At 35.5% G+C, this 13,524-nt stretch overlaps 1 pseudogene; it reads right to left on the bottom strand.

The window, feature by feature from the left end:
• Positions 1–1,587: 1,587 nt before the first annotated feature.
• LOC149180776 (putative cellulose synthase A catalytic subunit 8 [UDP-forming]) lies at positions 1,588–12,735 on the bottom strand (annotated as a pseudogene).
• Positions 12,736–13,524: the final 789 nt, after the last annotated feature.

The following is a 13,524-nucleotide window of genomic DNA, read 5'->3' as shown; positions in this document are numbered from 1 at the left end:
GACTTACCAATCTTGATGTTTATTTACTTACTTTTACCCTTCCTCTTGATATGTGTTTGCATGTTTCATAAATTTCTTCAAATGATAATTAGTATACACCACCTCTACTCACTACAAGAAAAAATGACATTGGTGAGGGTCAAAAAATGTCACCATAAGCTCATTGGTCACGGTCAAAAGCGCCTCTGTCACCAAAGGTAGCGTCGCCAAAAGTATAGGTGTTATGGTGACATTCAAGGTTCGTCACCAATAATGATTTATAATGACAAATAGTGACCGTCACCATTTCATATGAGCAATGGTGACGGACCTTAGCCTCCATCACTAAAAAAACTAATGTCACAAAAAGTGGCATCACCAAAAGTCTAGGTGTTGTGGTGACATTCAAGGTCTATCATGAATAATTATTATGATAGCAGATAGTGACCGTCACCATTTCATATGAACAATAATGATTTATTATGATAGACCTTTCATGGTCATCACTATTGATGCATATATATATGGCGACATTCATTGACCATCACCACTTCATATTTTGGTGAGGGTCGAAAAATGTCACCATAAGCTCATTGGTGATGGTCAAAAGATCCTCCATCGCCAAAATTTGAACGTCACCAAAGGTCGTATCACCAAAAGTATAGGTGTTGTAGTGACATTCAAGGTCTGTCACGAATAATAACTATAATGACAGATGGTGACTGTCACCATTTCATATGAACAACAGTGATTTCTAGTGATGGAACTTTCACTGTGGTCACTGTTGATGCATATATATGGCAGCGTTCGTTAACTTTCACTATTTCATATTTTGGTGAGGGTTGAAAAATGTCACCATAAGCTCATTGGTGATGGTCAAAAGAGATTCCATCACCAAAAACTGATCATCTCCATTCCATATGAATATCAGGGAACGGTAGAATCAAACCACCAATCTTCTTCTTATAAAGCAGGTGCTCTTCCATTGCACTAGTACCCTTTAAATAATTAGACTTTAAAAAATTAGACCTTGAAACTTTATAAATTTTAAATTCTACAAATTTCAATAAATTATAAAACTTTGTAAAGTCTTGGAAAACCTTTTACCAAACAAGAGCCACGTGGTGGCATGTCACTGCTTCTTTTGTATACATAAATTGTGTGCATATAGTTTTTAATACATACAATTAATGTGAATCAATTAGGAGAACGTCTAGAAATACAAAGTATCTAAACTTTGAATAGGATTAAAACAAATCAATTGTGATCCAAAAGTAAATGAAAATGCAGTTAAAAAAAATGATACTCGAGTCAACATAACATCCATCATCGCATAATTGGCAATTACAAAAGAAAAAATTGATATTTCACATTTACATCCTGTATTAAAACAAATCATCTTGTAATAATACAAATTATCCTAGGGAAAGCATAATTTCTTTTTTATATACACTCTAATTTGAAATGGCTAACAATCTCTTCTTATAAAATTGAAAATCAACAAATAACTTCACATGTTGCATAGTGGGTTTTCCATTACAAAGTTTTAAATATAGATATGCACACATTTTTTCCGACACAAATCCTCATGAAAATAAAGTCTTTGATTTAGTCTCTTCGCTTCCTTTTCTCTTTCTCAGATTTCGAAGCTGCATTTCTTGTCTGAAGTAAATATGATGTGAGAAAACATCATGCAAAATGAGACATTTCTACTAACATCTGAAAAAATGAAAGATATTTATTTAGTAATCATTATAACTTACCATTATGATCAATACTCGAACAAAAACTGCAGCAAAATCAGTAAATAGTTCCAATGAATGCTTGACATAATCATGTTCTTCATGGTATGCCCTCTCAATAATCACCTAAATGTCAAAAATGATGCACCCAAGGAAAATTATAAGGCCAAAATGAATCTGCAAGACTCGTTTTGACAGCTAGTTAAAACAAATCCAACAAAACAATTAAAAACATAGAAAACCCCTACTCTAATAGATGTACAAGAAACTTCAATCTAGATAAAGATAAAAAAATTATTGATGGTTTCAATGAGTTCATAACAAATTTCCCTATACGGTTAAGGATATTTATCTTGTTGATAGGCTAGGGCAACATAGATGGATATTTATCTTACCTTTAGAAGAGAATCAAAGGAGGAATTCCCTTAGTTACTTAGGAAGCCATACATCAACCAATAGATCAAGGAGGTTGGGGAATTAAACATATAGGGAAATTTTTACAACACTAGCCATTGAGGATATTTCAATACTAATTAATAACAAGGGATTGTAGCAAGAGGTACTCTTGAACAATAAATTGTCCCTGCAAGTTTGGCGAAATAGATCAAGGATCCAAACAAATCTTACCAAGGAGGCTCCAACTTCTAAAAATCATCTCACCTCATTATAGACACCTTTGTTAGAGCACATAGGAGATGGAACAAAGGTGAAAATGACCTTGGAAAAATGGGAAAGCCTATGTTATCAAAACATGACTGGATCTAGCAAATATCATTGGCTTGACTAGTTATAGGGCCATACTAGTCCAATTCCAGGAATAGAACCATAACCGCACTTGGGTCCATGAAAAAATGAATATAATGGTTTTGTTTTTATATTTAAAATTTCCAAAAACAAAAAAACAAACAAAAACAAATTTCAACATTTTTCTTTAAATTTAATAAGAAAACTCACCTAGCAAGTTAAATTTTCTATCGAATCCACCACTACTTGAGATTTGATGAAATTTGAAAATTTTAAATAATTATTGAATGTGATGAATAAGATAATTCCATTCGCATACTTGTAGCAAACAAAAGGGAAACAATTAACCTTCATTTCCAATAAAATATTAGGAAAAACATAACAGTGAGTATTTTTTTACTCTCGAAAATAAGTGTTACAAAAGGCCACATCAAAAAGAACCCAAAAAGAACCTTACTAGACACATAAACATAATTGTAATAGAAAGAAATCCCTTGATCACTAATTTTCACCTTTAAAGGTGGAACAAGGAAATTTTAATCAAAGATGTGTATGCTTTCATGTCATATTTAAAAATTCACTAAGATACATTGCAGGTAAGTCACACCACTTCAAATAGGTGAATGGTATTTGATCCTAAGTGATGCGGGAGCATTCGAATTTAGCCAGCAATGTGATTGTATGTTCACATGTTGTGGCTAACAAGACATGAATTTTATTGACCTAAGTGGTCAAAATCAATTCTTAGTAGAGAGGGTTGGATCTCTTGAAAATTATCTTTACTCCAATTATTGTAATAATTAGATTACTGTATTATTTTTAGAATATGAGATAAGTTGTTAGTATAGGTGTGTATCAGAGCTTGAGAATAGGGATTTAATGGTTGAGTTGATAAAAATAGAGATTGAGTTGTCAATGCAGTTAGGATAGGATTTGATTCATAAAAGAGGAAAGAATGTAATGACAGAGAGATGAGATGATTAAGAACAGAGTTTGTAAGTGAGAGTTTGAGTAACAGAGATAGGGTTTGAGATTGAACAGAGGTCAGACAAACTATTGTAATCGAGCCGAGAGGGCCAAGACTCTGTAATTTCCATTTTGTTGAATAATTGATTGAAGTGTGGCGTGGACGCACTGTTTTGGTGCAGAAATTCATTTGTAGCTGTGTATCGGCGTTTTGGACCCTAATCGGGTATTTTTCTCTATTCATACATTTTATTGAATATCACAGTCGATTAATATTAATGATTAATATTGAGCTTAAGCGTCTTTATTAAGATTGTGAATTAAGCACGTGGTAGTATTCGATAAGTGGGAAGTGGTATCTCGTGCGCCCTAAAGGTGGTAAGCGGTATTCCTAAATTTCACGCAATTAGCCTAAGTGGGTGACACGTAGCACAAGAAAACTACTTTTCTCGTGCACTCTCGACCTGATGTCGGTCGTGTAAGAATTTGCGCGAGATTTCACAATAGTCGTTCGATTGGACAGGTCACATCGACGATGGAGATCCTCCGGGTTAGCTGGTGAGCAGACGACATGATATCCGTTAGATCTAGAGAAGTGAGATCAATGGCACAGATTGAAGCGCTTGATAAAAGGAGAAGTTAACGAGGGACCGATAGTGATTGGTCAGATAAGTGGGGCCCTCAAGGGGAAAATCCACGTACAAAATCTGTTTGTGTGCAACTGATTGGTTACAAAGTTAACCAGTAGTCTAATTCTAGACTACCACCCCATTTAGTCAACCTCCTACATCATTTTTGGTATCAAAGCATAGAGATTAAGTTTTGCTACAGTAAACATGCCACCGAGGAGAGAATGAAGCATAGGTCAGGGGAGACCTGTAGTAAATTCAGTTCTTCTAGATGAGATCCGAAATATACGTAGAAGAATGGAGACAATGGAGACTGCTCAGAGGAGAGCACATGATGAAGGAGATGCCAGTGTTGCAGAAGAATCTTCTGAGGAAGAAGAAGAAGAGGATGAAAGTGAAGTTTCCAAAGTTCTCAAGATATTTTCCAAAGCAAGTGGAAGACCAAAGGTGGAAATACCTTTGTATAATGGGAATCTCAATGTAGAAGAGTTAATGGATTGGATCAGTTCATTAGACAATTATTTTGATTATGATGAGGTTGATGATAAAAAGAAGGTGAAATTTGCAGTTACTAGATTGAAGGGTCATGTAGCTATCTGGTGGGATTAATTACAAACATCCAGAGCAAGAAAAGGGAAGTCCAATATCAAACAATGGGATAAAATGGTAAGTATATTGAAAGCCAAATTTATGCAAAAAGATTATCAGTTAAATCTTTTCAGACAGTTACAAAATTTGAGGCAAAAAGGAATGATTGTCAAAGAATAAACAAAAGATTTTTATAAGATGAGCATTAGAGCAAGACATGCAGAGGATGATGTAGAAAAGGTAGCCAGATACATAAATGGGTTGAGATATGACATACAGGATGAAATCAGCTTGCTGAGTCTAAAGAAAATTGAAGATGCCTATCAAGCAGCTTTGAAGGTAGAAGAGAAGATGTTGAGGAAGCAAAATCAAAGGAATAGAAGAAAAAGTTCAGCAAGAGGTAGAGGAACTACTAGATCAAGATTTCAGCACCCTCAGGGTGAAGCAGGAGGTTCAAGTAGTAGACCACCACAGAGAGGAGAATTTAGTAGAGGAATATTTGCACCCAAAGGAAGAGGCCGAGGAAGAGAAATTCGGTGTTACACATGTGGAGAATGGGGACATGGATCATGGGACTGTCCTCATAATAAAGTAACAAATCAGAGGAATGTGAATGTGGCTGAGGCAAGGGAAGAAAAACCTCAAATTGCAAACAAGGAAGAATCACCTGAAGTAGGAGAATCCTTGTTGTTGAAAAGGGTATTGCTTAAGGCAGAGAAAGAGACAGGAGAATCAGCTCAGAGAAAGAGTTTATTCAGAACTACATGCAAGTCCAAAGGAAAATGTTGTAAAGTGATAATTGATAGTGGAAGCACTGATAACCTTGTTTCTACATAAATGGTGGACAAGTTGGGACTAGTGAAAACAGTACACCCTACTCCTTACAAAGTATCATGGCTGCAAAAAGGACATCAGCTTATTGTGACAGAACAATGCAAGGTAGAGATACAAATTGGTACTTATAAGGATGTGATATTGTGTGATGTAATGCCAATGGATGTATGCCATGTGTTTCTAGGAAGACCTTGGCAGTTTGATCAGAAAGCTATTCATGATGGGAGAAGAAATACTCACACTCTAGAGAAGGATGGAAATAAACACACACTGTTGCCATTGAAGGATGAAGCGAGCAAAGAAGCACCTGGAAACGGTGTTATGTTGATGAGTGGGAAAGAATTGCTGCAAGAAGTCAAGAAGGATGAATAGATGCATTTTGTTTTCATAAAGAGACCTAACGTAATTTTAACTTCCACAAGCTTAGATGATTTATCTGAAGAAATCAAAACTCTGTTGAATGATTTTGTTGATATTATTGTGGATGAGTTGCCAAATGCATTACCACCCATCAGGAGTATTAGTCATCATATTGATCTAATACCTGGAGCAAGTTTGCTAAACAAAGCAGCATACAGGTTAACTCCTCAAGAAAATGCAAAATTTGGAAGACAAGTACAGGAACTGATGGATAAGGGATTAATCAGAGAGAGTCTTAGTCCATGTGTTGTACCAACAGTACTCAGTCCAAAGAAAGGTGGTGAATGGCATATGTGTACAGATTCCAGAGCCATAAACAAGATTACTATCAGGTATAGATTTCCTTTACCACGCATGTATGATTTGATGGATTGTTTAAGTGGGTCAAAGTATTTTTCTAAAATAGATATGAAGAGTGGATATCATCAAATAAGGATTAGAGAAGGAGATGAATGGAAGACTGCATTTAAAACAAATAGTGGGTTGTATGAATGGTTAGTGATGCCTTTTGGACTCACTAATGCACCTAGCACATTCATGAGATTAATGAATGAAGTCTTGAAGGAATATGCAGGCAAGTTTGTCATTGTTTATCTTGATGATATTCTAGTTTTTAGTAGAAGTAAAGAAGAACATCTGGAGCATCTTAAGTTGGTTTTAAGAACTCTGCAGAAAGAGAAACTGCTAATAAATATGAAGAAATGTAGTTTCATGAAAGAAGAATTAACCTATTTAGGATTTGTAGTTTCTAAAGAAGGTTTGAAAATGGATCCAGAGAGTCCAAGCAATTTGGAACTGGCCTACTCCAAGAAACATATTTGAGGTAAGAAGCTTTCATGGTCTTGCAAGTTTTTATAGAAAATTTATCAGAAGTTTTAGTCAGATTTGTGCACCAATTATTGAAACAATCAAAGAGACTAATCAGCCATTCAAGTGGACAGAAGCAGTAGACCGAAATTTTAAGTTGCTGAAGAAGAAAATTACAGAGAAACCAGTTTTAGCTTTACCTAATTTTGGGAAAGTTTTCCAAGTTGAAACTGATGCTAGTGGAGTTGCAATTGGAGCAATTTTGAGTCAGGAACAGAGAACAATAGCCTACTTTAGCGAGAAACTAAATTAAGCTAAGAAGAAGTATTCTTTTTATGATAAAGAATTTTATGCTATTGTGCAAGCTTTGAAAAAATGGAGACATTATTTGCTACCAAAGGAGTTTGTATTTTATTCTGACAATCATGCATTATAGTTCATAAGCAACCAGCCAAAATTGAACCAGAAACATGCAAATTGGGTAGAGTTTTTATAGAGTTTTACTTTTGTGATAAAACACACAAGTGGTAAGTTGAACAAAGTTGATGATGCTTTGAGCATAGTAAATTTCCTTGTACAAGAATTAAGAGTTGGTGTTGTAGGATTTGAAGAAATGGTTGATATGTATAATGATGATGCAGAATTCAAAGATATTTATGTAGTTGTACAAAATCCAATAGTTCATAATAGAAGTCAGTGGTTAGATTATTTTATCCAAGGAGGTTTACTGTTTAAAGGTAACAAATTGTGCATTCCCAAATGTTCTATGAGGGAAAACATAATCAAGGAGAAACAAAGTGGAGGATTATCTGGTCACTTTGGACAAGACAAAACCTTTGCTCAGGTAAATGCTTTTTACTATTGGCCAAAGATGCAAATTGATGTTAAGAAATTTGTTGAGAAGTGAAGGATCTGTTAGCATGCTAAAGGGAGAAGCCAAAATACAGGATTGTACCAGCCATTACCAATACCAGACCGACCATGGGATGCAATTAGTATGGACTTTGTTTTGGGGTTACCTAGAACTCAAAGAGGGAATGATTCCATTTATGTTGTGGTAGATAGATTTTCCAAAATGGCACATTTCATTGCATGTAAAAAGACTAGTGATGCAACACATATTGCTAATCTGTTTTTTTCAGAGGTTGTAAGGTTACATGGATTGCCTGTAAGTATTGTGTCTGATAGGGATACAAAGTTTGTTGGGAATTTTTGGAGAACTATTTGGAAGAAACTAGGTGCCAACCTTAGTTTCAATTCAACATATCATCCTCAAACAGATGGATAGACCGAAGTGGTAAATAGAAGCTTGGGAAACATATTGAGAAGTTTAGTGTATGACAATCCTAAGCAGTGGGATTTAGCACTTGCTCAAGCTGAGTTTTCTTATAATGACACTCCAAACCAAAGTACTGGGATGAGTCCATTTCAGATTGTTTTTGGAATGAATCCAAGAGGTGTGTATGAACTCAGAAATTTGGGTAAACAAGAGACAAGAAGTGCAAAAGTTGAAGAGTTTGCAGAGCAGATGCAGAGACTACAAGAAGATGTCAAAGACAGATTGCAGGAAAGCAGTGGAAAATACAAACAGAGAGCTGATATGAGGAGGAGAGAAAAAGAATTCCAAGTGGGAGATCTAGTGATGGTATACTTGAGAAAAGAAAGATTTCCTGTTGGGACTTACAATAAACTAAAGATGAAAAAGATAGGGCCATGCAGAATTGTGAGGAAGTTTTCAACTAATGCTTATGAAATTGAATTTCCATAAGGATTGGAATATCACCGATCTTTAATGTTGCAGATTTGTATCCATACAAGGAGACAGAGTCAGAGCTACAGAAGGAACCTGCAGGAGATGAAGTTGAAACTTTAAATTGGGAAGAAAAAATGCCAAACACATTCAAGAAAGAGGTGGAAGCTATTTTGGAGAAAAGAGTATCCAAAAGAACCATAGGACGGGTTTATTTTCAGTATCTAGTCAAATGGAAGGGATAGCCAGTGGAGGATGCTAGTTGGATAACAACAGTAGAATTACAAAAGTATGGATTCAATCCTGACAGTTTGTTGAATGATTCTTTTCTTCCCCATGATTCTGATGCAGGAGCATCCGGACTTAGCCAGCAATGTGATTGTATGTTAACATGTTGTGGCTAGCAAGAGATGAATTTCATTGACCTGAGTGGTCAAAATCAATTCTTAGTAGAGAGGATTGGATCTCTCGAAAATTATCTTTACTCCAATTATTGTAATAATTAGATTACTGTATTATTTTTAGAATAGGAGATAAGTTGTTAGTATAGGTGTGTATCAGAGCTTGAGAATAGGGATTTAATGGTTGAGTTGATAAAAGTAGAGATTGAGTTGTCAATGCAATTAGGATAGGATTTGATTCATAAAATAGAAAAGAATGTAATGACAAAGAGATGAGATGATCGAGAATAGAGTGTGTAAGCGAGAGTTTGAGTGACAGAGATAGGGTTTGAGATTGAATAGAGGTCAGACAAACTGTTGTAATCGAGTCGAGAGGGCCAAGACTCTGTAATTTCCATTTTGTTGAATAATTGATTGAAGTGTGGTGTGGACGCACTGTTCTGGTGCAAAAATTCATTTGTAGCTGTGTATCGGCGTTCTGGACCTTAATCGGGTATTTTTCTCTGTTCATACATTTTATTGAATATCACAGTTGATTAATATTAATGATTAATATTGAGCTTAAGCGTTAAACTTTCCTTAAGTGTCTTTATTAAGATTGTGAATTAAGCACGTGGTAGTATTCGATAAGTGGGAAGTGGTATCTTGCGCGCCCTAAAGGTGGTAAGAGGTATTCCTAAATTTCACGCGATTAGCCTAAGTAGGTGACACGTAGCATGAGAAAACTACTTTTCTCGCGCACTCTTGAACTAATATCGGTCATGTAAGAATCTGCACGAGATTGTGCAACAACTGTTCGATTAGATGTGTCACATCGACAGTGGAGATCGTCCAGGTTAGTTGGTGAGCGGACGACGCAATATCCGTTGGATCTGGAGAAGTGAGATCAACGGCGCCGATTGAAGCGCTTGATAAAAGGAGAAGTCAATGAAGGAATAATAGTGATTGGTCAGATAAGCGGGACCCTCAGGGGGGAAATCCATGTACATAATCTGTTTGTGCGCAGCTAATTGGTTACAAAGTTAACCAGTAGTCTAATTCCAGACTACCACCCCATTTAGTCAACCTCCTATGTCACTAAGTTAATGCAATAATTTCTCAAATGACTTGATGATGAGGGAAGACATAATGAGTTCAAGGAATGATGTTGAACTACGCTACTATATTCATAACAACACTTCATGGCGAGACCCAATTGCAACCTGACAAAAATATGATGCTTAACACCACATCCATAAGCAAAGAATTGAGGAAAATATCAAGTGACAGTGAATGATGTTGATGAACTATGTTCCTGTATCCAATTCGACACTTTATGATGTGACACAATTGTAACCTGACAAAAATATTATACAAAGCAGAGATCACCTACTTGACACCACATCCAAAAGAAGAACATTGAGGAAAAATTCAAGAAATAACTAATGTTTTCAAGCTCACCAACACCAATTCCAAAATGTGCAGGTAACTTTGTTGAAGACTGTAATTTTGAATTTGACGTAAAGAGGGGATGCAAGTTTCATGATAACACATTTTTGTTGTAGATATATTTCTTACAGCTAAGGTCAACCCAAATAGGATTTGGTGGGTCAATAACATAGGGGTTGTACAAGTAGATGTGCTTGATTTGGAGGGATATTCATTTATTAACTGAAATATTTTATGGTCGTCTTCTCAAGTCAACATTACGCAACTTATCTCACTATCTTAAGTGGCATCAGTGACCAGGTTATGTTTTTTAATCTTATATAATACATATAGTTGGAAACAAATCAAATATGGGGACAAACTTAACCTGCAAGCAAAGAAGCAAAATGTGGTAACTCTTCAAAGCTAAACTTGAGCTAAAAGAAGCAGAGCATTGAGAAAAATGTTAGGCAATAGCCAATGTTTTCAAATCTCACAAACACCAAATCCAAAATTTGGAAGTAGTGTGTTTCCATATTTCTTTGAGGACAATGTATCTCCGCCTTTCTTAAATCCATCTTTTTTCCCAGTTTTGGGTGCAATTACCACTTTGGAGCAGCAGTTAGTTGTGGGCATTGATTCATTTCATGGTGGAGTGTTTTCTTCTTCCAGTAATGTTTTAACTTTTGACCAATGTTGGTCCATCAACTTTTGACCAATGCTAGTCCATCAGAAGGGGTTAATCCAAAGTTGTCCTCATCTTGGAGTGTTTTATTGCATAGTTTTTCATCTTCTTTATTTGGTAAACCATAAAGCTAAGGAGGCAAAGTCCATTCCCTTAAATTTGTCTCCTCCAAGTTCTTAGGCTCAAGGGGCCAGATTGAGGAAATATGTCTCATATTTAGTTTATTTTTCCACTGATTCATTGAAGGATTGGGTTTAGGCCATCTAGGCAGGTATGTTGTGTTACTCTTTCTTCTTTTGGCCCAATGGGCTTGATGTTTTGAACAGGCCTCTCACCATTTTTTCTCGGATTTGAACGATGTAACTTGATACAGTTTTAATAAAATCCTCTGTAGGATTGTTTTGACTCCAAGGGTTTGTAGAAAGAAAAAGGCAGTGATCTCAACCTCAAAAGGCAATTCATTCTTCTCTATGGACAAATCTGATGTAACCACTGTATTGTGCAGTTTTTTCTCAATGAATATTAAAAACCATGACATTTTTATGTGGATAAAAAAATTACTTACCAATGAATTTATTGCACCAAGATTTTTGTGGTGTTCAAAACCAGGTCTCTTTTCATGAGAAACATATATGAGTTGAGGTAGTTCATTTCCATCAGTGTCAAGCCTACCACTATGACCTAAAACACCTATGACGGAGAGACACAAAGAAACCTTATATTTAGCAGGGATAATTGTGAACACAATTGCAAAATAACCTCAACATTGGTTTCAATTTCAACAATATTTTAACAAAATAGTAGTCATAAATACTGTGGAAAGAAATGGAAAACACGTCAACATATAAATACTAATTGAAGAGAATGAAATACATGTATCATCCCAGGATGGTCTCGGGTATTATTTCCAGGCCAAGGTGTTCCATCTTGCATAATCCAACCTTCTTCAAGGACCTTCTGAGCTTTAGAAAACAAGAACATTGATTCAGACCTTAAATTCTTCATATTCTCTCCAGAAATGATAGAAAAAGTGCAATCAAGATACCTATCAAAAGATAAAAAACCAAAATACAAGGAATTAACAAAAGCACAAGCAACAGGTAGCCAATTCTTTCACATCTACTTGCCTTCATTGCTCTGCATTCTTTTACAAAGGAAGGTTTCACTTTATCCTTCAAATAGTCTATCTTTTGAGAAAAATACCACTCTGGAGCCCTGGGTTCAATATCAATTTTTTTAACAAATGGCACCCATTTCCTTGCAAATTATGAGGTTTCAGAAAGGGCTTCAAATGTTAGCATTGCAGCTCCGTCATCAGAGACATAGCATGAAACTTTATCAACTGGATAGTCCACAGAAAGAATTGACAAAACAATATTTGTCATGACAAGAGGAGGCTCCTTCATAGGATCAACTGTGCTGACAAAAATATCAACAGCAGCCAACTGAGATGGCTCTCCTTCTCTATCGTATCTGTCATAAAATATGGGGATTGTAAGCACTTTGGTACAAGTTTCTCATTGACTACACAATATCTTTAGGAAATTAAAAAACATCTAGAACTATGTGAGTAGAAGTATTTTTGCAGGAAATAGTCTCACCTCAAACAAAGCCTGTCAAGATAAGTTTCCCTATTGATGGGAAGCCATTTAGGAAACTGATCAAGAATCCAGGATATGGAAAACCAAATCTCACATATTACTGAAGTAAACCAAAGTGAAAAAGCATTGCAAACAAGATTCAATATTCGGTAGCGGAAGAAAAACACAAGACCACAAGTCATATAACAATCACCATCCTGTACATATTGATCTTGGAAGAAGGAAAATGAGCATTTCTTGATAGGGGTTGGTGTGCTTCATCACTCCTGCCAAGAAAAGTGCATGGAAAAAATTCAAAAGAAGATTACTAGTTGAATTGCATCGAGCCATGAATCTGAAATCCATCTCCATAATATATTACAATTAGGAACCCATAATGTTGTCTAGTAGCAATAAACTTGCAGTAGTCTTTTCCAAACGAGATATTTTCTTTTTAAAAAAGCACCCTCAAAGAAAATCAAAAAGTAAAACATTGTTCTTCATAGAGGCTGCAAGAAATTAATCTCATTTAAAACTCTAAAAATTGATTTATTATAAGTCTCAAATCCTGAAATCTAAATCTAGTTTAAAAGAACAATTAGCAGTGCAATTTGGCATGCATTTTGTTCCATCCCACTACATACATTTATAACCAACACCTTCCACTGCCTATCATAGAACTAGAAAGGAAGCCTAACATGCAAAATAGAGGGTAAATCATGATAAACACAAAGAAAAAGGTTCTTTCAAATCTAAAATACTGAAAAATGTAAAAGCAACAAATGCAAATTAAATAGACAACATTATGCAGTAACTTTTGACAACTCATACCTGAATCAACATAACAACAAATACAAGCGAAGGGGCATAAGTTACTTGGGAATAAAATGAACAAAACTCGTTGATCCAATAAAAAATACAAGAAACCAATATGGTTTGAGAAAGCCCACATATACAACAATCTCCAAAGGGAATGGAGAAATGAGAAATGA

This window comes from Pinus tabuliformis, chromosome 3_2 (assembly GCF_031772625.1).
Source record: "Pinus tabuliformis cultivar Carrire ecotype Pingquan chromosome 3_2, CPIR1, whole genome shotgun sequence".
NCBI classification, from domain to species: domain Eukaryota; kingdom Viridiplantae; phylum Streptophyta; class Pinopsida; order Pinales; family Pinaceae; genus Pinus; species Pinus tabuliformis.
This window is presented reverse-complemented; position numbering and strand designations above follow the sequence as displayed.